This window comes from Molothrus ater, chromosome 1 (genome assembly GCF_012460135.2).
Source record: "Molothrus ater isolate BHLD 08-10-18 breed brown headed cowbird chromosome 1, BPBGC_Mater_1.1, whole genome shotgun sequence".
Lineage (NCBI taxonomy): Eukaryota > Metazoa > Chordata > Aves > Passeriformes > Icteridae > Molothrus > Molothrus ater.
The window spans coordinates 149508884-149532136 of NC_050478.2; the positions used below are offsets into that span (position 1 = coordinate 149508884).

At 46.4% G+C, this 23253-nt stretch overlaps 1 protein-coding gene across 3 annotated transcripts in view; it reads right to left on the bottom strand.

Moving 5' to 3' along the window:
• The window catches only part of SLC45A4 (solute carrier family 45 member 4), an 85471-nt gene extending 62433 nt beyond the window's left edge, over nucleotides 1–23038 (bottom strand). Inside the window, exon 1 of one of the 3 annotated variants that reach the window (XM_036398612.2) lies at nucleotides 22936–23038. The gene's annotated coding sequence lies outside the window, so the exon portion shown is untranslated. Of the gene's footprint in view, nucleotides 1–314; nucleotides 444–22362; nucleotides 22839–22935 lie in introns of those variants that run through there. The other 2 variants (XM_036398596.2, XM_036398605.2) reach the window with 2 other exon arrangements.
• Between the last annotated feature and the right edge of the window lie 215 nt (nucleotides 23039–23253).

The following is a 23253-nucleotide window of genomic DNA, read 5'->3' on the forward strand; positions in this document are numbered from 1 at the left end:
TCACCCCAAACCCTTCCTCACCTTCACCAGCCCCTCATCTTCCTCACCCCAAAGCCTTCCTCACCTTCACCAGCCCCTCACCCCAAAGCCTTCCTCACCTTCACCAGCCCCTCACCCCAGACTCTTCCTCACCTTCACCAGCCCCTCACCCCAAACCCTTCCTCACCTTCACCAGCCCCTCACCCCAGACTCTTCCTCACCTTCACCAGCCCCTCACCCCCGTCACCCCACAGCTCCTCAGCCGCCCCTCGCCTCCACACGCCGTCCTCACTCCAGACACCCCTCACAGCCCAAGCTCCCGCCGCCCCCCTTACCTGCCCCCGGGTCTCCCCCAGCACCCGGGACCTGCTCCGTGCGGCGGAGGGGGGAGGCGGCGGCGCCGGGGAGGGCGGGGGGGATGAGGGAGGGAAGGAGGGAAGGGACGAGGTCACTGACGACGGCGCGAACGCGGCAGCACCGGGCAGCGGCGGCCGCTTTATACCGGGTCCTCGGGAACCGGCACCCGCTTCCGCTTCCGCTTCCGCCCCCTCCCGCCCCCGGGGTCATGAATATGCAGCGAGAGAGGCGTGGCCTCCCGGGGGTACGTGAGGTGTGGGTTATGAATATGTATCAAGAGGCGCGGCGTCCCTCGGGCTGTGGGCGTGTTTCATGAATATGTAACGAGGGCGTGGCCTCGGGCAGGGTGGGGACGGGCGGGGGGCGTTGCTGGGTGGCGGCGGGCGGGCTACGGGGGCGCTCAGGCGTCCGCCGCAGGGGTGACCACGTGAGGGGAGCCGAGGCGGGCGATGGTGGGGCCGGTGTGGGAGGATGGCAGCGTCACAGAGTGACACAGAGTATTCAGGAGTCCAGTCCAACTCCTGGCCCTGCACAGGACAGCCCCGACAATCCCCAACAATCCAAACAAACTCTCGTGCCTGCGAGAGCTGTCCAAACACACCCTGAGCTCTGCTATGCTTGGTGCTGTGACCACTTGCCTGGGAAACTGTTGCAGTGCCCAACTACCCTCTGGGTGAAGATCCTTTTTGTAATATCCAACTCAAATCTCCCGGACACTACATCAGGGCATTCCCTTGTCACTGGTCACCACAGAGAAGAGATCAGTGTCTGCCCCTCTTCCCCTTACAAGGAAATTGTGACTGCAATGAAGTCTCCCCTCAATCTCCTCCAGGGTGAACAGACCAAGTGTCCTCAGCCGTTCCTCCTATTCCTTGTCTCCTCAAAGCCCTTCAGCATCTTCATTACCCTCCTTTGGTTGCTCTCTGACAGCTTTCTATTTTATATTGTGGTACCCAAACCCCACACAATATTCAAGGTGAGGCCACCCCAGTGCAGAGCAGAGCAGAGCAGAGCAGAACAATCCCCTCCTTTGCCCAGCTGGTGATGTTGTGCTTGATGGCACCAGGACAGGGTTGGTCGTCCTGGGTGCCAGGGCACTGCTGACTTGCATTCATCTTGCCAGCAACCAGGACCCCTCAGATCCCTTTCTGAAATGCTTCTTTCCAGCATCTTGTTCCCCAGTTTGTGTAGCAGGAGTTTTTCCCTCTGCCCAGGGTTGAAGGACGAGTGTGTTGACACCGCTCCTGGTTGAAGGGGGGCTCTTGGTTGGAAAGGGAGCACGAGTGGCAACCTGAGGGCTGATGGAGGCTCTACCTGCACTGCCTCTGCCAAGGTAGTGGGTATTTGCACAGAAACAGAGCCCTTGCCCCACTCAGGGCAAAGTTGTGCCAAGTACAGCTGCAAGCCAGCAACTTGGAAGTGCAGGAGTGGGTGCTGTTCTCTACCTGAGACACTGCAAACATGCTGGCCCCAAGTTGCTGAAACTGGCCTTCACCATGAAGGAGGATAATACCTTTTCCTCATGTTTGGCTGCAGTCAAGGTCCCATCCTGCCTCCCACTTTCCCCTGCTGCTCTGCCTGCCACAGGCTATGAGCTGCCTCTCCTCATGTCCAGCCCTATGACAGGGTATGTGCCAGGCCACCATGGAGAGGGTGACATGTGGCATTTATTATGGATTTGTCACATCTGCAGAACACAACCCTCAACACACAGTGCCCAGTGACTCTCAGGACATGAAAACACTTCATTCCCCATGACAGCCATAGCCCTGCCAAATTGGAAGAACTCTCTGCAAACTTGCCATAAAAGACTGTTTTTTTAGCACTGGTGTGTGTTTTTTTTATTCCCAATTAAGGTCTCCTAGCTTTAATTGTGCTGACTGCATTGTGCAGGCTAGCATGATATTTAATTTTCATTACTTACATAAACTGGGGATACGTAAAGCAGCCTGCAAGTGGCATGTAAAAATGCACGTTACGTTGCGTAAGTGTAATTGTTTTCTGTTTCTTGACACACCATTAAGTAGATATTCCAAAACAAGTTTTTTTAATGGTGAACTTCTTTTTCTACAGCTCATGAATAAATAAACCGCAAAGCATACCAGACTTCAGAAAAGGAAAACCACAGAAGGCAAAATGGAAGAACTGTACACATCTATTAAAAAGCAAGATGAATCTTGAGTCTAACAGAGAGACTCTATTACAAGTCCTAAAGAAAAAAAAAGTGAGCAATATTTTGTTCTATGATGCTGTTATCAATATGTTTTTGGTTTTAGGCTAATTCAGACTGAGGGCTGAAAAGCATGCATGACCAGTCATGCACAACTCACTAAATTAAACATCCTCTGGTGAGGATGTCCAAAGTCCATTCAAAGAGTGATGGTTTTTAAGACATACTACAGATGTTTATAAACACAAAAAGTGGCCAAATAATTATCTTAAGTAGTCAAATGGTGAAGATAAAGGATACACACCCATAACAGACCAGTGTAACACCTTCTCTTGACAGCTAAAACAACATCCATTGTATCAAAACTGCAATACACATTAATAAAACATTAAAGGTTCTTCCACAGAAGAAACAACATATACCTATACTTATAGAAATGTCTAATGGTTCTGTGGTAAGAAAAAAAGTCTTGAATGACTTTATTAGAAATTCTGAGACCCTAACACACCTAAAAACACCAAGAAAGGATCTCAAGATATCATTACAGCTTCTAAGATGTGCTTGCTGTTACCCACGAGTTTGTGGCAGCCCCAGCTACCTCATGTTTTGACACCTCATTTTTAAATAACTGAAAAAAAATTAAAAGTACTTCTTTTTCAGTCCTTTTGTTGCCTGCTGTTGTGGTGAAGTGTGATCCTTACCTCAGCCTGACATTTTAGACCCGTTCTGGCAATGTCCAGACATGTCCAGACGTGTCCAGATATTACTCCACTGTATTTCCTCATGTTATTTTCACTCAGTAGTTGTTAATTCTCAGCTTTTAGCTGAGCCTAAAGTCAGAAAGGGGAATTTTTCCATAAACCTAACATTTTAGTTTAAAAGAATGTGATTTTTCATACTGAGTGAGGGGGTAGGAAAAAATCCAAGGAAACAGACCCACCTTTTCCCTCTGAGGTTCTTACTCAACTCCAAATATTTAACCCATAATAAATAAACGCACTCTCATGTCTTGGCAGGGGAGGAACGAGTGTCAGTCAGGAGCCTGATGTGCTGTCCAGACGTGTGCTACGTTTGCCTGGGAGAGGGGCTGGGAGAAAAGCCCCTGGACTGAGGCTGAGAGCAGGATTGGAGACACCCCCTGAGCCCTCCCCTCAGCAGAGTGGCGAATCCTGGTCTTTGGAGAGTCCCTAAGCGACATGGAGGGATTTGAGGCACTTCAGGGAAAGCTTTTTTTTAAAAAAGCGTTCAGAAATACCCTTAAAATCTCTCTCTGGCTCTTGGCATGCACGTATCCACTTCAGTGAGTCACGTAGCTGGAGAACCCTCCAAGGTACTGATCCCTTGCTTACCCTCACTTCCCCTGGTTTGTTTGGCGTGGAGTACCCGAGGACTTTAAAAGAGAAATAACCTACAGGACCTCAAACCACTGGAGACCAGCATCCTGCTCCAAACACCTTGCCTTGTGTCTTGGCATAGATGCTGGAGCAAGGGGTCTTCCCTATTTAATGAGATGTTAATCAACCAGACGGCAGGCTCATCAACAAGCTGCCATGAGTTCTCTGTACTCCATTTCACAGGTACTTGGCTTACCAAATTGTTATGAAAACTCACCATCCAGCCAAGCCAAACAAACACCACCCCCAATATTATTTTACACGCGTGTCAAAAGAAATAACTTGCCGCAGGCCAAGCGGGTGAAGGAATTTTATGAGGCTGCGGCTGATCCTCCCTTCTCCCCTCCCTTAGACAGTTAAAGAAATGTTTGCATGATGAAAGGGGTAAGGGAGCAGAGGACAGCTGGTTAGGAATTAATGAAATGTTTGAGCATTATCATGTGATAATGGATTTAGCTGACTGTTTGCCAGTGTTCAGATCTAGTGTGAATTGCCTTATATGAAACAAGGGGATTCCTAGATTATACAAACCTCCCAAGAACGCTGCTGCTCCTAAATCCTTTCAAAGCTGTGATATAAAAAAAAAAAAAAGGTAATTCTCCCTCTGGATGGACAGAAGCCCTTGGGATTGTTTTGACTTGCTTTCAGACTTAATGATATTTGACACAGCCAGCTCTCTGAGGTGTCTCCTGATTGGGAGTGGCCGTGGGTTTGGGAAGCCTGAGGCTGTGCTTGGAGCAAATCTGAGCACCCAGAAACCCAGGTGAGGTCTCCCAGCCAGGAGATTTATAAACAGGACATAAAAAATGAGTCTCAACTTCTACACATTCGGCCTGTAACTCAGCCCCAGGGTGATATATCTGATGGGAGACCCAGACTCTGGACTTGAAACTGCTGTTTATCCTTCCCACCCTCCCCCAACACATGCTGTCATTACAATGGAACTTTAATGGCTGTACAAAAAATGGCCCATGTCCCTTGATGCCTATTTTTTTTTCCCTAAAAGCATTGGGATGCTTCTGTTTTTTTTCAGATATGAACTTGTGGCTAGTCAACCAAAGATATTTTATCTGGACACAGACAAGATTCAAGAAGGTTTTATGAAGAAGAGCAGGAGATTGTATGAATTTGTGACTGGCACCCAGACAGGCAGATTTTCAGGTCCATTCAGGTTGCCCATGTTAGCCAAAATTGACTTCTAATTCTGAGAGCCAAAGGGCTTCCAACAGAACTCAAGGTGTAGAGTGTGACTCAGCCCTTTGCCCTGTCACCAGCCCAAAGTCCACCCATGTGGAGCCAGTTGGTTCATGCCACCCCAGAGCAATGTCAACAGTCCTGAGCAAACAGGGTGGTGGTGAAGGTGTAGGTTCCCTTTGCCCTCGTCCTACACTGAAACCTGGAATCCCCCTGTGCTGGGCATTGGTGAGGTCACACCTCAAATCCTTTGTTCAGTTTTAGACCCATAACAACAAGGACATTGAGGTCCTGGAGTGTGTCCAAAGAAGGAGCTAGGGAAGAGTCTGGATGATGAGTGGCTGAGGGTACAGGGGGTGTTCAGCCTGGAGGAAAGGAGGCTGAGAGGTGACCTTATCACTGTCTACAAGAGAGATGATCGAGGTGATCTCTGTCACTCTTGGGGAGATAGTTCAGTGGTGGACTTGGCAGTGCTGGGTTAATGGTTGGATTTTATGTTCCTAAAGGTCTTTTCCAACTGAAATGATTGTATGACTCTAAAAGCAGTAGCTATAACTTCTCTCACATCAACCTCATATGGAAAATAACAGCTCATGATAGCAGCTCTGTTACAAGGTGCTCATACAGGCTGTAAGGTTGGGTTTGCTGCTTCTGCCACTTGTGAGGTCTCATCATGAGTTCATGCCTTGAAGAATGAGAGTTCTCTGTCATTATTTTCCTGGTTTGCACAGCTGAAACCTGATATTAATGGCTGCAGAAATTATCCTGCCTCTTGAGTTTATGTGGTCTATAATTATCTTCACAATAAAACTGTGAGGAATTAAGTTTCAGAATAGTTTATAGGTGTCAAGGGGTGATGTGACAGTCCTTCAAGAACTGTGGCTTTCAGTCCTCAAGTGCCAAGAACAGTTAAGATGCTGCCAGACAGCACTTAAGAACTGCAGGGCTTGTTCAGTTCAGTCACTGCTTCCCTTGTCTTGGAGACATCAGAACCTCTCTTTTTAATTTTTCTTTAATTCTGTTTACTTTTCTGAAACTTTTCTGTTTCTCTGCACTTGGGCAATGAGCTGAGATTAGTCACTTTTCCTTCTGAGCTGCCTCTTATGAAACCATGACTGTGATGTTTATGAGGTTTCCATTGCTGCACAGGGATATTTGTATTTTGGGTGCTCTATTTTTATTGAAAAATGGATATATTTTCATCATATTGTGTGTGCAGAGAACCAAAATTCTGAACCAAAGCCTCAAGTACAGGAGACTGTTTAAGTCTGAGATGATTTTCAAGTGACTTAATTCACTTTAGCTTTACCTTGGTGAAAGCTGACTGGTAATATTTTCAGCTTACACTGGTGAATGTCTAAAAAAAGATCAGTTAGTCTTCTGCTTGCACAGACTCCTGCTGCCTCCCATAAAGCCAAATTTTCTGAAGTTTCACCTCAGAGATCTTGTGGCCTTTCAGCACTTAATGGAAGCTTGTAAAAAAAGATGGAGAGGGACTTTTTACACAGCCAGAAAGTGATAAAACAAAGGGGAACAGTTTTAAGCTAAAAGAGGGGAGAGTAAAGATTAGATATTAAGAAGAAAGTCTTTACTCAGAGGGTAGTGAAGCACTGGCATGAGTTACCCAGAGAAGCTGTGGATGCCCCATCCCTGGAAATGTTCAAGACCGGGTTGGATGGGGATTGGAACAACCTGGGATTGTGGAAAGTGTCCCTGCCTGTGGCAGGGGGATTGGAATGAGATGGGCTTCAAGGTCCCTTTCAACACAAACCATTCTATAGTTCTTGGTTACTTAATGCTTTCTCATAATAACACAATTTTTCATGGATTAATTAATAGATGCTAGGCAGTTGAACTAACCCAGAGAGAAGAAAATACTATTTCTTACCTGAACACCACACAAATGCTTAGTTTGTAGCTCTAGACACTGAGTGATGACCTTTAGTTAACTGAGCATTTATCCCTGTTCACACTGCCTGCTTGTTTTGCAGCCTTGTGGCTCCAGCTGGATTCAAACTGTGCAGGTGTTACTGGGCCCACTGTTTTGATCACCAGGTGGGACCTGAATCCTCTGTAGCCTTCTTGGAGGATTCACTTTATTCTCTGCTCTGCTAAGGCCTGTTAGAACCACGTGCTGTGATTTATCTCATCTCTCCCCTTGCTTAATCAGTCACATACCTAATTGGTGTTTGCAATATTTTGGGTCCCAGCATAAACAAATTGTTTAGCCCTGTGTCATCAAAACTGCATCTGGACAACCATCAGCCTTATCCATATTTTTGGAAAATCCTAGGAAAGAACTCAGAAGCTACACCTGTGTTAGTGACTTCTGCAGATATGACTCAGTGTTGGCAGAAGCCAATGAGCAGTCACAGAAATGGACACTGTTGTGCTGACTGTATTCAGAGTGTTTTCACATTTCCATGAAAACATGAGTAACACTCACCTGGGTGATGGAAAAGCGAGTTGGATTGGCACTGGTTGGCAACGGGATGGAAAATTAGTATGTAAAGAACCTAGTGATTAAGATAATGAAAAACAATGTTAAGAGTCTTAGGTGAAGCCAAGTTTTGTAGCCCTCGAGCTTTTAGTTGTGAAATTGTTGGCTCTTGTGTTGTTTCTGAAATAGAAATCTATTTAAATTACTTAAGCAACCCAAGTTTCAAGAATAACCCCAAGCAGGCTGTTTTACTTGTGACTGAGAAACCAAATTGGGTGAATACTTTTTATTCTAATTGCTTGAATTTCCAAACACAACTAGAGAACCAAGCAGCTGCAGACCCTAAAGTGTTTGTTATGAAAGTAATTTTAAACTTTGAGGAAAAAAATGAAATGCCAAAGTTGATTGGAGTGGAAATCCCCTACAAAATACTGGGATTTTTTCAGGATTCTTTTAATCATTCCCCCCCAACCTGCTGCTCCTAAAAACTGAGTGTAAACTGAAACATTCACAGTTTTTTGAATTATTTCAAAACAATTGTTTTGAGTTACTTATGTGTTCAGCAATTTTCCCCTTTTCCTAGACCTGAATGTCACCCCAGTCATTGATTTTCATGGAGTGTTGGACTTGTGAAAGTCCCTCTACCTGAAGTACAATGTGGATACTTCACACCACCTTTCTTGGGCTCTAGTTTCGCTTTTCAACCTAAATGATTTTAAAACCACTTACTCCCAAAAGGAGTAACTTTTCCTTTCCTTTTTATCTCCTTGTACTCTATAGAATCATAGGATACTTCAATTTGGAAAGGCACCCATAAGGGTGTTTTACTCCAGCTCAATGCTCCTTGCAGAACCTAAAACTAAACCTTATGACATTATCCAGGCACTGCTTGAACCCTGTAGGGGCCCTTACAAAGACCCCCACAAATACAGTGCTCTCCTCAAGTGTCTGCACTGGACAGAAGCCTTTTGGAATGTGGGATAGGTAATGCAATTTGCAGACATTTTTGTGGGAATAAATACATGGCAGTACACTGTGGAACCCCAGAACTCGGCCTATGGAATTGTAAGAGTTTAGTCTTGGGATGAATCAATTCATCTAGTTGATTTGGTAGGAAACCCTAAAAAAAAAGAAGTGTAATTTTCTGTTGAAGAAACCGCACACATTGACTCATGCCACGGTCCTACACCTTGTGTGAGCCTGCCAAGGCTGGCAGGTCATGGTCAGGCCCTTTCACAGAACAAATCAGCCTCCAGTTCTCACTTTTGACCCCTATAAAAACAGCTTCATTTTCCAGTTTCTCCTCAAGCAATTTCATAATTTTCCCTCAAACACTTCCCAGACCTTCCAAGGGCTAGAACACAACCTGCTGAAGGGGGGACCTGAAGGTGTCCTGTGTACATGAACACTGTGCCAACAGCAAAGACCAGGAAGATTAGGATGGAATTGTGCTTTCCTGCTGCTCTTCTTCCTTAGACAATCCTATCAGTTCAGCAGCTTCTTTCCTTATTTATATCAGGAGCCTGGCAACTAAGCTCCAGACTTAAGCACCTCAAAGACTCAAGGCTGCTTTGGTGGGACCAAAAGTTTTGTATTACTGTCAGAATAGGAATAAAGAACTTTTCTCCTTGAACAGGTTTCCAGCCCATTTCTTTGGACTGGTGATGCAGTTACGCTGGGCAGATGGACGCTCTCCACAGGGATGTGTTGGCCCTCACCTGGGCCAGAGCACAGAAGGACAACAGATGATTTGAATGGAGATCATTTGCAACCTGGAGAGCAGACTCAAGAGCTTACAGCTGAAGGTAAGGAAGTTTGTAAAACTGAGAGAAAGTTCCTAGCAATGAGGTTATTTGGGAGGTTTAACGAGCTCCCCAGGGAAGCACTGTTCCTGTGGATAACTTTGAGAAGAGACCAGGAGAAATGTTTTTGAGGAATTTAGATTTTTCCTGTCAAGTAATCAGCTATATTTCTGTCAGAAAAGGCCTTCCCCAGTCCCAATGAAACAAGAACTGGCCTGAGTGGATTGCCCAAAATTTCAACAAAACCTTTTTCTTTATTCCAGCTGGCAAATATTTAATATATTCAATATTCAATATCTTTTCCTTGCTCTTTCTCTCTCCCCTCCCCCCCCCCCCCCCCAGCATTAGTGGTTTTGGTCAGACCATAGGCATATGTTGCAGAATCTGCTAGAAAAAAATGTTTTCACAATTGATGAACTGATTTCCTAAATGCCTTAAAAATTTTTTCAGTCAGTGCCCAGGTAGTTTCCTGCTAACCAAGTATTCTCCCAAACCATTTCTTCTTCTAAAATGACCATGCATTGTTGTTGACTGCAAACTTGAACCTGTTTTCTTGTGGTTTGAATAGATACAAGGTCTCTCTACCACTTGGATTTACTCACATCAAAAACCACAACCCCCATATTTCAGATGAGCTACAAATCTTCTCCTCTAAGAGCTTATTTTAACAAACTTACAGCATTTCATCCTCTCTGTGGTTTTGTTCTCCCTCTGAAATGCAGCTGAAACCAAGATATTTAAAACTTCTCAGGAAAAGGGATGCACTGTTTGACCAATGTCACCTCCTTAGATTACTGGAGTAAAATTCAGAGACAGGGACAAATCTATAAAGAGGAACCCCCCAATATTTCCAGGGCTCGAAGGCTGAGTTTTGAACACTTGAATCCTGAGTTTTGCCCCAGCTCCCTGAGCTCTGTCTGAATTTTGCGCTTGAAGCCAGCCCTGGGGAAACTTAGAGCTCTTCACACCTTTGCTTTTTGTCTGGGTGACAAAAAACACAGAGCTGCTTGTAGCAGAACTGTGGCAGCTGCACTGTTAAAGGAAGGAGGGAAGGAAGGAAGGAAGGAAGGAAGGAAGGAAGGAAGGAAGGAAGGAAGGAAGGAAGGAAGGAAGGAAGGAAGGAAGGAAGGAAGGAAGGAAGGAAGGAAGGAAGGAAGGAAGGAAGGAAGGAAGGAAGGAAGGAAGGAAGGAAGGAAGGAAGGAAGGAAGGAAGGAAGGAAAGGAAAGGAAAAGGAAAGGAAAAGAAAAGAGCTGTTCAGCTGATCCATGACCATCTCCAGCTCATCCTGAGATGTATTATTTGAACCACAAAAACCCTCCACACATTTCATGCCTTGCAGGGATGGATGTTCCACCACCTATCTCACTGGTGGTTTGCAGGATTTACATTGTTTTTAATCAGAAAGAGAGCAGAGGTGCAAAAAATACCCATTATTTTCAGAGTACAAAATATCTTCTGCGTGTGTGTGTGTGTGTGTGTGTATTTCATTCACAGACTTTACTTTCTCTCAAATGACCTATGAGTATCTCTTGTCTCATGGAATTGAGTGTTGTTTGCTTGTTCACAGCTTCCTTTCCTTCCGTTATCCAGCAAAGAAAGTTTGCTTAAGTGGCTTTTGTGAACTCTTTCAAGATCCCCAGAAGGATGATACAGGAAACAGAGAGTTTCCTTTCTATACAAACTTCTAGGGTGTTCCCATAATAGCCTGAAATTTATCTGCCCTCAGCAGCCTGCAATTGGACAAAAAATTAATGGACTGTCAAGGGATCAGGCCAAACACAATTGACATATCAGAGAGGACAGTTTGCAGTAAGAAAAAATCCTCCACTTACACACCACCTTTTATCCCCTGTTGCCAAACATTTTCTTTCTGCCTTTCCAATTACTTTACAAGCTGGCCATGCTTTAACCATCCAGCCTGAAATTTTCCATAATTGCTCCCTGCCTCATGTTGAATAGATTTTCAGAGAGCAATGAAGGGGGAAAAGCTTAAAAAAAAAAAAAAAACCCAAACCAAAAACCAACCCTCTTAAAAGATGCAGTTATATTGCACTGAGCTTAAACCTAATTATTAGTTTTATGGGTGTTTAAGCATTCTCCCTCCTTATTTTCAAGAGCATGTTTGCACCTCAGGAGGCCAGAGTGGGAGTGAGACTCCTGGCACAGCAGCAGTGCTGAGAATGAGAATCTGTCACCATTGCCATGAAAATGTATCTGGGTTTGTCCAAGAAATAAACCACAGACAAACCCCTATTTCAGTGGTTTAGAGGCAGGTTTGTACCTCGGTTTTATGCCTTCTGATCGCTGTGCCTGTAGTTTCTGCAGCCCCCCAAAAAGCAGCCCCTGTAAGCAGAACATCTGGACAGGGCGCCAACAAAATGGATTCTCCTCCTTCAGGATTTCACCTGGTGTGACCTGGCACTGTGGGTGAGATCTGGGAGGATTGTAGCACTGGGAGGGAGGGCAGGGCCCGTGCTGAAAGCTGACAAGGTAGAAATGTGAGTCATTAAAAGGCAAAGACCAATCTGTAAAGAAACAATTACTTACATATTTAAAAAAAAAAAAAATCTGATCTGGAAGACACGTTCGCCTGGTGGTTGACACTCCCTACAAAAGCACTGCGTTGTTCCAAAAGTCTCCCATGAGATGAACAAACCTTGCCAGGAATAATCACAGATCTGGAGTTGTATAATTGCTCAACTAAAGGCAGGCAGGGAACAGATAGGGAACCTGTGCTTTGCTTTTTCTGCCCACTTCCTTGTTTTCATGGCTGTGCACTGCTCCGGAGCACTGGGGCTTGTATTGGCCGGAGCAGTCAGGACATCAGGAAAAAAAAAAAAAAGCTTCTAAGCAGCAGCTTCACGGCGTGTGTTGTTTTTAACTCCATTCATAAAAGCAGTGAGCTGGGCTGTGCGAGCGGGCTGGGGCTCTGAGCTCTCGTGTCTGCTTGGAGCAGAAAGCTCTCGACGTGCTCGAGCCGAGCGCCGGCAGTTTCATACCCTTCCAGCACTAATCCAGCAATAAAGAAAATGGCTTTAAGCCACTTCACACCCATTAGTGCTCTCCAGAATGCTAATATAGCATAGAGATGAAAGGACTGCAGCGAGGGGAATTAGGAGATGTGGGTAACAGCTTCACCTCCCCTGTTAGGGAGGTTTGGTTCATTCTCTCAAGGAGCAGAGGCCAAATTTGGGGAGCAGATGCCATGGCAGCACAGCACAGCAGCACTCCCAAGTCATGGTATTCAGGCAGCATTAATGACAGGGCTGGGTGCCTTTAAATTTTAGTGATAATTCATGGTTAGCCAGAAACCGGATACTTGATCTGCTACAGCCTGGAATTCCAAGTCCATTTTTCTGACCTGTATTTGTGTGGCCACAGGTGGGAGATGATGTGAAAATCTTTTGGTAATAGCAATTAGCACAGCAACAGTTTCTCTTTATTTTCTAAATACGCTTGGGAAAATTAATCTTTTTTAAATTAAGAAGCAAGGTTTGTCACTTTTAAAATCAAGGGCCCTCATGTTTACTGAGAAGGATCTATGTTTAGTGCCAAGAGCCTATATTTTTCCCCAACCCAAAAATCTTCTGTGAAACAGCACTATTAAAAAAGTCCCCGAGAAAAGGTAAAGAGGTTCTGCTAGAAAATCTCACGATGCAGTGAAAGAAACTGAGGAAGATGGTTGATGGACCATCTGGGACTTCACAGCTTTGGAAACAGGAGTGAGGTGGAGCTCCAGGATGTTTACACTGCAGCAGGGAAGGTGAGAAGGGATTTTGCCCAGAAATACCTGCAGCAGAAGAGGGTGCCAGTTAAAAGCAGGCTGTCAAATCTATTAGAGCCATTTGCTGGAGATGAAAACAAGAGATGTTCCCGCTGAAAATCAGGACCAGAGGTTAATTAACTATAGGAACATCCTACTGAGAAGCCATCCTGTGAATTCCTAGGTGATGGCTCCGGGGCATTGCCATCAAATGCTTCAGGTGTCCCAGGAAGCTGCTCACCACGTTGTTGTGGAGAAAACCTGCTTTTCCCCTGGTTCCAGATGGATGCTGCAGATCCCCAAACCTCAGGACTGTGGATACCCCGGGTGCCTGCTGCAGGACTGTGCCCTACTTTTGTGTTTCTCAGTGAAAGAGCCTCATCAAGGCTCAGGAAAAAAAAAAAAAAGCAAAACAAGGACAAAGTTCTGCCCTTCCACTACTCTGTTTTCATTTACAGCCAAATTCTGCCAATCTTTTAGTGCCTATTTAAAACCTCTATTTCCTTCCCACCAGTCTGTTTCCGTACTGGGGTGCAGGTTCCTTTTTTCTCTTTTTCTTTTTCTTTTTCTTTTTCTTTTTCTTTTTCTTTTTCTTTTTCTTTTTCTTTTTCTTTTTCTTTTTCTTTTTCTTTTTCTTTTTCTTTTTCTTTTTCTTTTTCTCTTTCCTCTTTTTTTTCCCTTGTTGTTTCACAGTCCACCTGATGATACACATCACTTATCACTCCAGACACACAAGGTCCCTGGGCTGAGCCCAGTCTATGTGCAGACACTGTTACATGAAGTGTCAGAGCCTGCTGCATATCCAGGGGAGGAGACTGTGCCTGACTTTCCTTGGCTGTGACACTGTGGCTCAGCCTGGAACTGACAGCTGTGGAAAATTAATGGATGGGCCCTGTTTCCAAGGAATGACCGTCAAGGTCATGGTTTCCAGGCTATAAGGGCACAGCCCTTTCCTACTTGCAGCCAGTACACATGCCAGCTTTGCTGTCCCCTCTTCAGATGTCACCATGTCACCAGATTGCTGTCACATGAGGACACTGTGGGTGAGGGGGTGACTTTGGCTGCCCAGCCTGTTTTCATGCCCAGGGACTCTATGAATTTAGCCTGATGATGCTCGAGGTGTAACTGAAACCTGCTCTGCAGACACAGCTCCTGCCTGAACTGTCCCTGCCCCTTGCAAGCTGAGCAGAGGAGTTTGTCCAAACCAGCCTTCAGGAAAGGGTCACCCTGTGCAGCAGTGAATTCTCTCTGCTGAGGGTACTGGCCTGTTTAGTGCTCTTCTCCATCTGTTTGGTGGTTGGCCCACTTGAGTGGAGCCAATTTGCTTGCAAAGAAATGGAATTTTTCCCAGGCACAGAAGCCGGAGATGAATCCTTTTGGGCATGGAGGGTCTGGGCTTGGAATACATTGAGCTCTGTCTCTGGGCAGTTTAATCTCGCCAGCCAGAAACCTGTATGGATTTACACTTCCATATGAAACTGTTTGATAATCATGTTGCCATGGCTACATTTGAATCCTGCAATAAATGTGTAATTTCACACATTTACATCAAAAGGAGCTCCAGAACATACAGCTGCCTCACAAAGCAGCTGATCTCTCTCCAAAAGCACTTTCCATTTTTAACTCCGTATTATTGTACTCACTGGTGTGCTTCTTTTGGGACGGGGGTGAGGTCTGTAGGGCAGGTTTGGCAGCCAGGTTCCTTAGGTCTGATCCATACTAAGGTTCCCTCAATGCTGGCAGCAGGGCAGTTGCCCTGCTGGGGCCAGAGCAGCCATTTCAGCTACAGGGGACTGAGATCCTTTGAAATTAAAGAAGGACAAAGTTAAACACAAGGTCCTGGTGGGCCCAAAATGCAAGGACAAGGACTGAGAAAGAAGAGTGGAGTGTGAGGCTCTGCTCAGGGATGATACACACCTCTCTTAGCAGTTTGGTCACTTCATTGCCTTTTCATCTCAGTCCTCTCAGGTCTTCTTCCCTGGTTCCTTGCCTCCTCTCTCCCACTCCCTGCCAGCCTGATTGCTCCTTATCTCACCAGCTAGCTTGTCCCAGTATTTTGCCCCCAGGCTACCTTTCCCTCCAGTGCTCTCTGAGTTCTGTCCTACTTGTGATGGCTCCTTGTCTCATAGTTAATCTCATGGGCAGCTTTTTCCTTGGTCCAAGCCTCTTTCTCTGCCTCTGACAAGAGGCAATGGGCAGGGAAGTGTTAAGAGGGGCAGGTCACAGGGGGAGCAAAGAGGCTGTACCAGGATGCAGCTTCAACCAGCAGCAGCTGAATGAAGTGGTAGATGGCACCCACTGATCATCAGATCTGGAGAGAAATTTGCATCCAGATTCTATCCCTGCTGACTTAAACAGATTTTTTCAGGAACTCGAAACTTGGACAGTTCTGCCTTTTTCCTATAGCAACAGCAGCTGGAACAATGTTGGCACCAAGGCAGAGCTGCAGCTGTTCTCCTCCTGCTCGGAGCAAAGAGATGCTGGAGAGTCTTCAGCACTCACAGAATATGGACAAAGCAAACATTTCAGTTCACTCCATGAATTTACTGTTGTGTGGAGAGAGAGGAAATTTGACTATGACAAGTGCCCAATACTGACAATTTCTGTGTGAGAAACTGGAAGAAGGAAAAATATTGGAAAAGCATAAGATTCTATTTTTTTTCTCAGCTGTTTATACAATTGGAAAAGTTAAGTAAGTCTAATTATTGAGGTTATTGGTTTTAATGAGTCATCACCTTGCTGTTATTATTCCTGGTTCCTGTTGCCATAGGACAAGAAGCTGCAGCTGGGCTGAGCTGTGCTACGCAACAAATCCTCATGACTGCTATTCCAAGATTAAGACATAGGAAAATGGGTGGCTCAGAAAATGGGAACATGGAGAAGGAAAGTGATATTTGCCAATGTGTTGTGTGGCAACACGACCAGTATGCAGATACTGGGAGCAAAGATGGGTTTCTACCATAGAGTGATTTTTGGAGGTTTTTTGAGGAGCACTTCCAAAGACATGATAGAAAGGAGGTTGGCCACCATTGTGGGCCGGTTGTTGGTTGGAAGAGCTATGGACAGAGAAGTCAGAAGGCACTGAGAGCAAAGACCTGAGTTTGGTGTTATGGGAAGGGATGAACCAGTGAAGGGATGCAGCCTGAGAAACAGAACAAAAGAGAAGGGTTAGGAGAAAAATCTCAGTGGTGGTATCGTGAATGGGTAAGAGTGAAATGTGATCAGGGCCCACAAGAAGTCCTTCAGTAACAGATGAAGGAAAAGATATGCAAGAGATTTACCTGCAGGGCTGGAGAAGCTGGGCTTGAAAAATTCTGCAAGGTTTAACTGCAGCCTAAATTCATGGGCTTTGAAGGAGAGGTATGAAGTGGCATCAGAATCAGTTGCCTGCATGACAGACAAACCATCAGATAAACATCATGCTGCCCACTGTGTTTTGAGAAGATGTAGGGAGAAGGTGTGGGAGAAAAGGGATATCAAAAACTCTGTTTTACCCAGGCTGGGCTTTAGATAATAATTAGATACCCATGGGATATCCTGGAGGATCAGATGTCACTGGAGGATCTGTGCTTGAGCATGCATTAGCATGGGAGCCAGCTCTGGGCTGCTGTTGGGATCAGGCAGAGCCCACGGGGTGGAGGCAGGAATGTGCCAGCCCCCAGTGTTTCATCGATTGGTTTCAATTGATCACTTGTGTAGAAACAAAGCAAATAAAGTTTCTGATCTCTTGGATGTTGCAGAAGGTGTCAGGTTTGCTTGCAGCTGCTTGAGCTTGCTTTTTCAGCTGATCATGCACTTTCAGTTCTTTCTCCAGGATGGCAGAGAAAAGTCCTTTTTGAGCTGGGCTCAGAAATGAAAGGAAAGATCTGCTAGAGCAATGGGCTGTCAGACAGGTTTTCTTTCCCTCTGAAATGCATGCAAGGGTGCCTACTGAAAATTCCATATGGGCAAGCACAGAAGGGGTTAGGCACCAAGTATGAAAGTCATCCTCAAGCCATTGGCTTTTTCCCAGTGTGGGCCCTCCCTGTAAGCCCCACAAGAAGAGTGGCACAGTCTTTTTTCACCCACTTTGGACACCGTGTCCATTCAGTTCTATCATCCATAGCCTGGGAGGAGAGGGAAATCCTCTCCTTTGTCTCTATGGCATGGGCAATGTGTGTCTCTCCTTTTCACAGCTACCAAAATCTGGCATTTCCTGTTCTATTATCCATTTCCTAATACTTCCCAGGACTTAAAAGCTGGACTCGGCCAAGACTCCAGAGAGGGATTAGCGTGGACTTGCCTTGACCGTGGATGACCTTCATTCTCTTTAGCATTTATTCTTTCTAGAGGATTGAGGAGTAGAAAGGGAGGGTGAGCCACAGCTAAATCCTGTTCTTGGATCTCCCTTCAGCTATTGAAGAATGAACTGAGTGCCTAAATGAACCCAAAAGGCACCGTGGGGTGAGGCACATCACATCCAAGCTGGACGTGGTGGCCTCTTCCCAAGTTCCTGAGCTGCCACACGCTCCAGCCGTGCTTCAGCAGGCAGGACAGCCCAGGGACTCTGGGGACTGTGACAGGGCTGCTGCCAAGGCTCTGAGCTCCCCTCTGGGCAACTGAAAAACAGCAAAGACACAGGTCATGAATGCTGTCTGGAGTGAGTGACCTGGATGTGTCTGCCCAGACTCGGTACAAAGAGGCAACGTGGCCCCGGCTCCGTTGCTCCCGGGGCTTTGTGCCGGAGGCTGAAGTGGATCCTGTCCAATGTGTGGAGAGCCACAGCTCTTGTCCAGTTGCAGGAGAGGCCTCTGTTCTCTTTGGTACCCAGAGAGGCTCTGCAGACCTGGCTGCACAACAGACTGGTCAAAATGGATGCCAGGAACATCTCTGTCATCACTGCCAAACTTCCCAATTACAGACTGCTCTGCAGCCTAGCGCAGCTCACTGAGGGGGAATTCAGATGCTCAGATGAGAACTGCATAATACACTGGCAGCTGTATTTTCACTCTTGGGGACACTTAAATTTTTCACATATCATGCCAAGCCCCCCCTGTGCAGCACCCCTGCTGTGAATTTTGTAGGTTGCTAAAGTTAAGCTGTGTTCTTCTTTATGTGCTGATCATTGCTTTCTCTGTAGACTTGTGTATATGAGAATTGTTTTCCTAAAGTCTCTTGCCTCTCTTCCAAAGCACACTGAATCCTCTGACAATGGCAAGAAGAACCTGGCTTACCACCCAGCTCATTCTCTTCCTCTCCCAACAGGAGAGGGAGAGAATTGCTTGAAGTTTGTGAACACAGGAATCAAATCCAGAAGTTCCCAACTCACAGCATAGTTGTGATCCCGACAGAAGTTGCTTCTGTCCCTGAGGTAAGAATTACCTCAAATACCCTCAGATAGGTCTGACAGGACAAGTGCAAAAGACATGGGAGGTTGATCAGACTGACTGCAGTACTGCACAGGGACAGGGCTCAATCCACTTTATCCACTGAATCCATAACTTTTGGGTTTGCTTCTTCTCTCCCTTGTAAAATTATTTGATGAAATGCTTTTCCCTGGGCATTCACCACTTCTGAACATTATTTAGTGCATTGCATTACAAATAAAGGAAAATACTTAATTTCTGCTCTTTTTTTGTTTGCTTGAGGGTCAAATTTTATATCCACCAATCCTTTTTTGGCAGGTTAAAATTAATGGACCTTTCAGGGTGATCAAGGGAGAAATAGGGTATCAGTCTCTTACCAAATGAGACAACATGGGAAAAGTTAATTAGATCATCTTGAATAAATACTTTTTTTCCCTGCTCTTCCCATCAGATCAGTGTATGGAGTACCAGGGCCAGACAAGCAGAAGCACAGCTGCTTTTGCTTCCTCCTTCCTCCTGCATACAGAAATGAGGGACATGAGAAGATTGCAAGCTTGGATCAAAAACTAGTCACTGCCAAGGAGCAGGGCTGCTCCTGTAGAAACAACCCTCCATCTCTGCCATGTGGGAAGAGAGGGATTTTGGCCATTTCTTTCTCTTAGTTATGAACAAATAGCACATGGCCATCACTCACCACTAAGAAGCCCAGTTAATGTATCTGGTGATACACCCTGGCTGCCCTGAGGTGCTGTTGTGCAATGGAAGTCGATAAATTGGGCCAAAAAAATGCCTTAAAATCTCCTTGCTTCCACAGTAGCTTAAACTCCAGGTCAGAGTGGGCTCAAAATACACTGGGCCATAAGTGAGACTCTACAGACACTATCCATTTCCCTCTACATTTCCTTTTTACCACCAAGAATTCAACTAATTTAGCATAACATCCCAAACAACAGGAGTTAGTGTCAGTGTTGAAGTATCAACACTGCTTCTGCAACCCCCTGCATGCCAGCTGGGAAGAGTCAATGTGCCCTTCCTGGGAAAGCTGTTGCAGTGATAAGAAGATGAAGGATGTGTTCTTAGACTAGTGTGTATATGCAAGGTTCAGGATCTCAGATTTCTGCAGAAAGGTGTGACCTTGTCTAACTTAAGTTTGGAAATAGATGATCTTTAAGATCCCTTCCAACCGAAACCATCCTATAATTCTGTCCTCAGCAGAACTGGTGACATGAAATGATTTAGTGCTTGGTTTTCCATGAGGATACCCCTCAGACTCCGTGCCCACCGGCACAGACACACCAGTGCTACGTGAGAGCCCTCCCAGCCCCTGCCATTAGGGAAAAACAAGAGCTGGCATGAGATGGTAAATGCTGCCATGCAGTGTTCACAGAAAACCTGTTTGCGTGGGATGTGCTGGAAAAATTGCTCAAGAATGGTGCATCCTCATAAGAAAAATGATCTGGCTGCTGTTCAGGTCAGTGGTTTTGTATCAGGGCTGCAGGCTGTGTGGTTGCTTCAGTGTATGGTGCAGCCGCTGGCAGAGTGTTTGCTGTGCATGTGATACAATTCCCCTTGCTCTGGGGTGTTGGAGGCCCTTGCCCTCACCCAGTTTTGGGTCTGGGTCCATGTTCTCAGAGCAGCTTGCACTGGCACAGGGCTCCATGGCAGAGAAAGGCACCCTGTGATGTCACCCCATAGAGCAGTCTGGATCAGTTTGCTGGTGGGGCTTCATCTTTTCATGGTGGGAAGGTGTGAAGGATAAAATGCTATGCCCATGTCAATGGCAAGTGATAGCCAGGATTCTGATCCCTGCTGAGCAAAACAGTGACTGTGCTTCAGAAGTGGATGGAGAGGTTTCTGAAAACACAGATCATGAACCAGCATTAGTTGCTAGAAGAACTAAATTACAGGAATGCCCAGGTGTTAACTGGTTCCTCCCATCCTCTCCTGACAAGCTGTCAACAAGGCATGAAGGGACAGCCTTCACTGTATCTCCTTTTTCACATTAGATGAAGGGGGAAGGAAAAAAAAATCCTGAAGATCTCCTGCCAGCTAGAGAGCTGTAAAACCTCCCTCCCTCATTGTTCTTGCTCTCATACCAGCAGACCCCTGGCCTTTGACAACAGCAACATTGGTATGTGCTTGGTTCCGTACCCTTCAGGACTGGAACCATCAGCAGGACTGCCACTAGCACCAGCCAGCCCCTGTGATTTCATGGAGTGAGGTTTAACAGGCATGTTTTAATAGGAATGCTCAGTAGAGAGGGCCCTTTTCCCTCAACAGCATTAAACAAAATAATACAAATAGTAAATTTAATGAATGAAAATGAACTAGCCCTCGAGGATAGGCTGCTGCTTCTGCAAAGAATGTGCTCTTACACTGCTGAATGGTTTGGTTCTGGTCAGTCCTGAAGCAGCCACTGGGAATGAGACCAGAGTAAGGTTATGTCAGAGGAAGGTTGTGCTTTAGGTTCCTTGTGCTACTGCTTTTAAAAAATAAGCCTTCACAGCAACTGCTCTTTTCCCTCTGGAAGGAGAGCTGAGGCACAGTTTGCAGTGCAAAGTTTAATAGAGAAATGAGGAAGGACCAAATTCCCCTTTTCTTGCAAACACACAATATCTCTCAATTGTGGCTTTGTGTATTGCTGACAAGTACAGACAGTGATGGGTTAGCACTGGGAGCACTCCCTGCCATCACAAACCCTTGTCCCCTTCACATCCCAGACCTGTCCCAGCACACACCAATGCCATCTCTCCCTTTTGATCCCTGGTCACCTCTCCAGGAAGATTCACTGCTATTTGCCTGCCTTTCCAATCCCCATCCTGTCCAAATCAACCCTGCCAAGTCGCCCTCCATGGCATTTTCACTATGCCACCCCAGCTGGAGCTGTGAATCAGCTTGGACCTTGTGTCCTTGCTGTGTCCATGCAGGAGGTCCTATGGGAGCACCAGGCATTTGACACCAGCTTTTGAAGAACAGGCACCAGTTTTATCCATGAGATGCCCAAGACCATGAGTGCTGAAAGCTCCAGGAGGGATCGCCATGTTAAACCCAGCCAGGCTGTCCTTTAAAAGCACAGCCCTGCCTAACACTCATCATCAGAGCTACAGAAATTCCTTGGCTGCACAGCCAGGTTTGGGGTACAAGGAGCAGTTCATGTCTCTTCTCCCCAAACACTGATGTGCTTTCGCACCCCCACACAAAACGGGGGTGGTAAAAACTTCCCTGTGATGGATCTTTCACAAGCAGCATTTCTGGGAAGGCCTGGCATTCAGATGGCAGGCAGGACAGCTGGTATCAGCAGTGCCTGTCATTGTGGTGTCAGGGCTTTGCAAAATAGGGTCTGTCTTTGAAAATCTTTCTTTTTTAAAATTTTATTAAGAGTAGCCCTCTAAGCTAAGGTCTTCCTGCTCCTGACTATCTCAGAAGATAAATCATACCAAACAATGTTCCCCTGCCTTGGCATTATTGTACCATTTCAAAACAGCAGCCTGGTCTGGTAATTGTGCATTTTAACCCCTCTGCCAGGCTGCCTCCTTCAGCTGCCAGCAAGCATCCTTTTCCCAAATTAACCCAACCACAATGAGCTGCAGCAGAATCCGCATAATTGCTCTTTTTTTGCTCCAAACAGCCCGACTTACAAAGGGGACATTCCCTGCAGCAGCCAGCCTTGCTATATTCGTTATTCCTAAATCAGGTTGCGGTATCTTTATGCTCGGATACTGCCTTTAATCGCACACTCTGCCTTCAGCGGCACCTCTGGCTGCAGCAATCCCTTAAGATGCCCTCTTTCCATCCTCTCCCAGGCAAGCAAGCCAGGAGGCTCCCGATGGAGCCGGCAGTCACCCGGCCAGAGCTGCATCCCCCCTTGGAGACCGGCATGCATCTTCCACCTGCTCGGGCAGGCGCGGAGCACTCACGTTGGCGGCAGCGCGGATCCCTTTCAGCAGCTTAACTGCGGCTCATTTCTAACCCCGGCCAGCGGATCTAAGCTGCTCTCCGCAGGGCTCAGACGGAGCTGCCTGCATGACACCGAGGCATCCAGACGCCGGCTCGCCAGCTGACATGTCAAAGCAACGTCGTGGTTAGCGAGCTCATCGACAAATCGACTGACAACCCACACGGCGGCGGGAGCGGGTCCCTGCGCTCCGTGCCGCCGCCGCCGCTCCGGGTTCGCGCAGCCCCGTCGAACTCGGTGTTGCTATCTGGCGTTTTCTGCCGGTGTCTAAAATAGCATCAGGAACGTTCCCTGTTGATTTCCCTGGCAGTGCTTGCTGAGCTATGCCGGGGACCACGGCTCCCGCAGCCTGCCTGCACGCAGCACGTTAAAAACATTTTCTTGCTTTTTCCCTCCAAAGAAGGTGGAGAGGGGGTAAAAAAAGCCCTGTTGATGTTTTTCTGCCCAGCTACCAGCAAATCCCGACCTGAGCTAATTCTGCTATGGCTGAAAGCAGAGGATGTGTGCAGTGCATGAAGCTGATTTGCTGACTTACCCTTCATCTCTCCCAGGAATGCCAGGTGAAGAAGCCGGCCTCTCGCTCCAGGAAAGAGCCACAAGAAGCTGGGCAGCAGCCACTGCAGAGCCTGATCAGAAGTTCTCTCCCTCTGTCACAGTGTGTGCAGCTTGCCAGGTATAGCCGGGATGAGAACACCCCGTGCTTTTCCCAGGATGAATGAGATCAGCACATATTCAGTCAAGGAAAAAAAAATAAATATATGTGATGGTTTGAGACCCAGAGGAAAAGTGTCGGTCCACAAGTTGCTCTGCTTTACTACTCAGGATTTTCTGGGGTGAATTTCATAGGGAATTC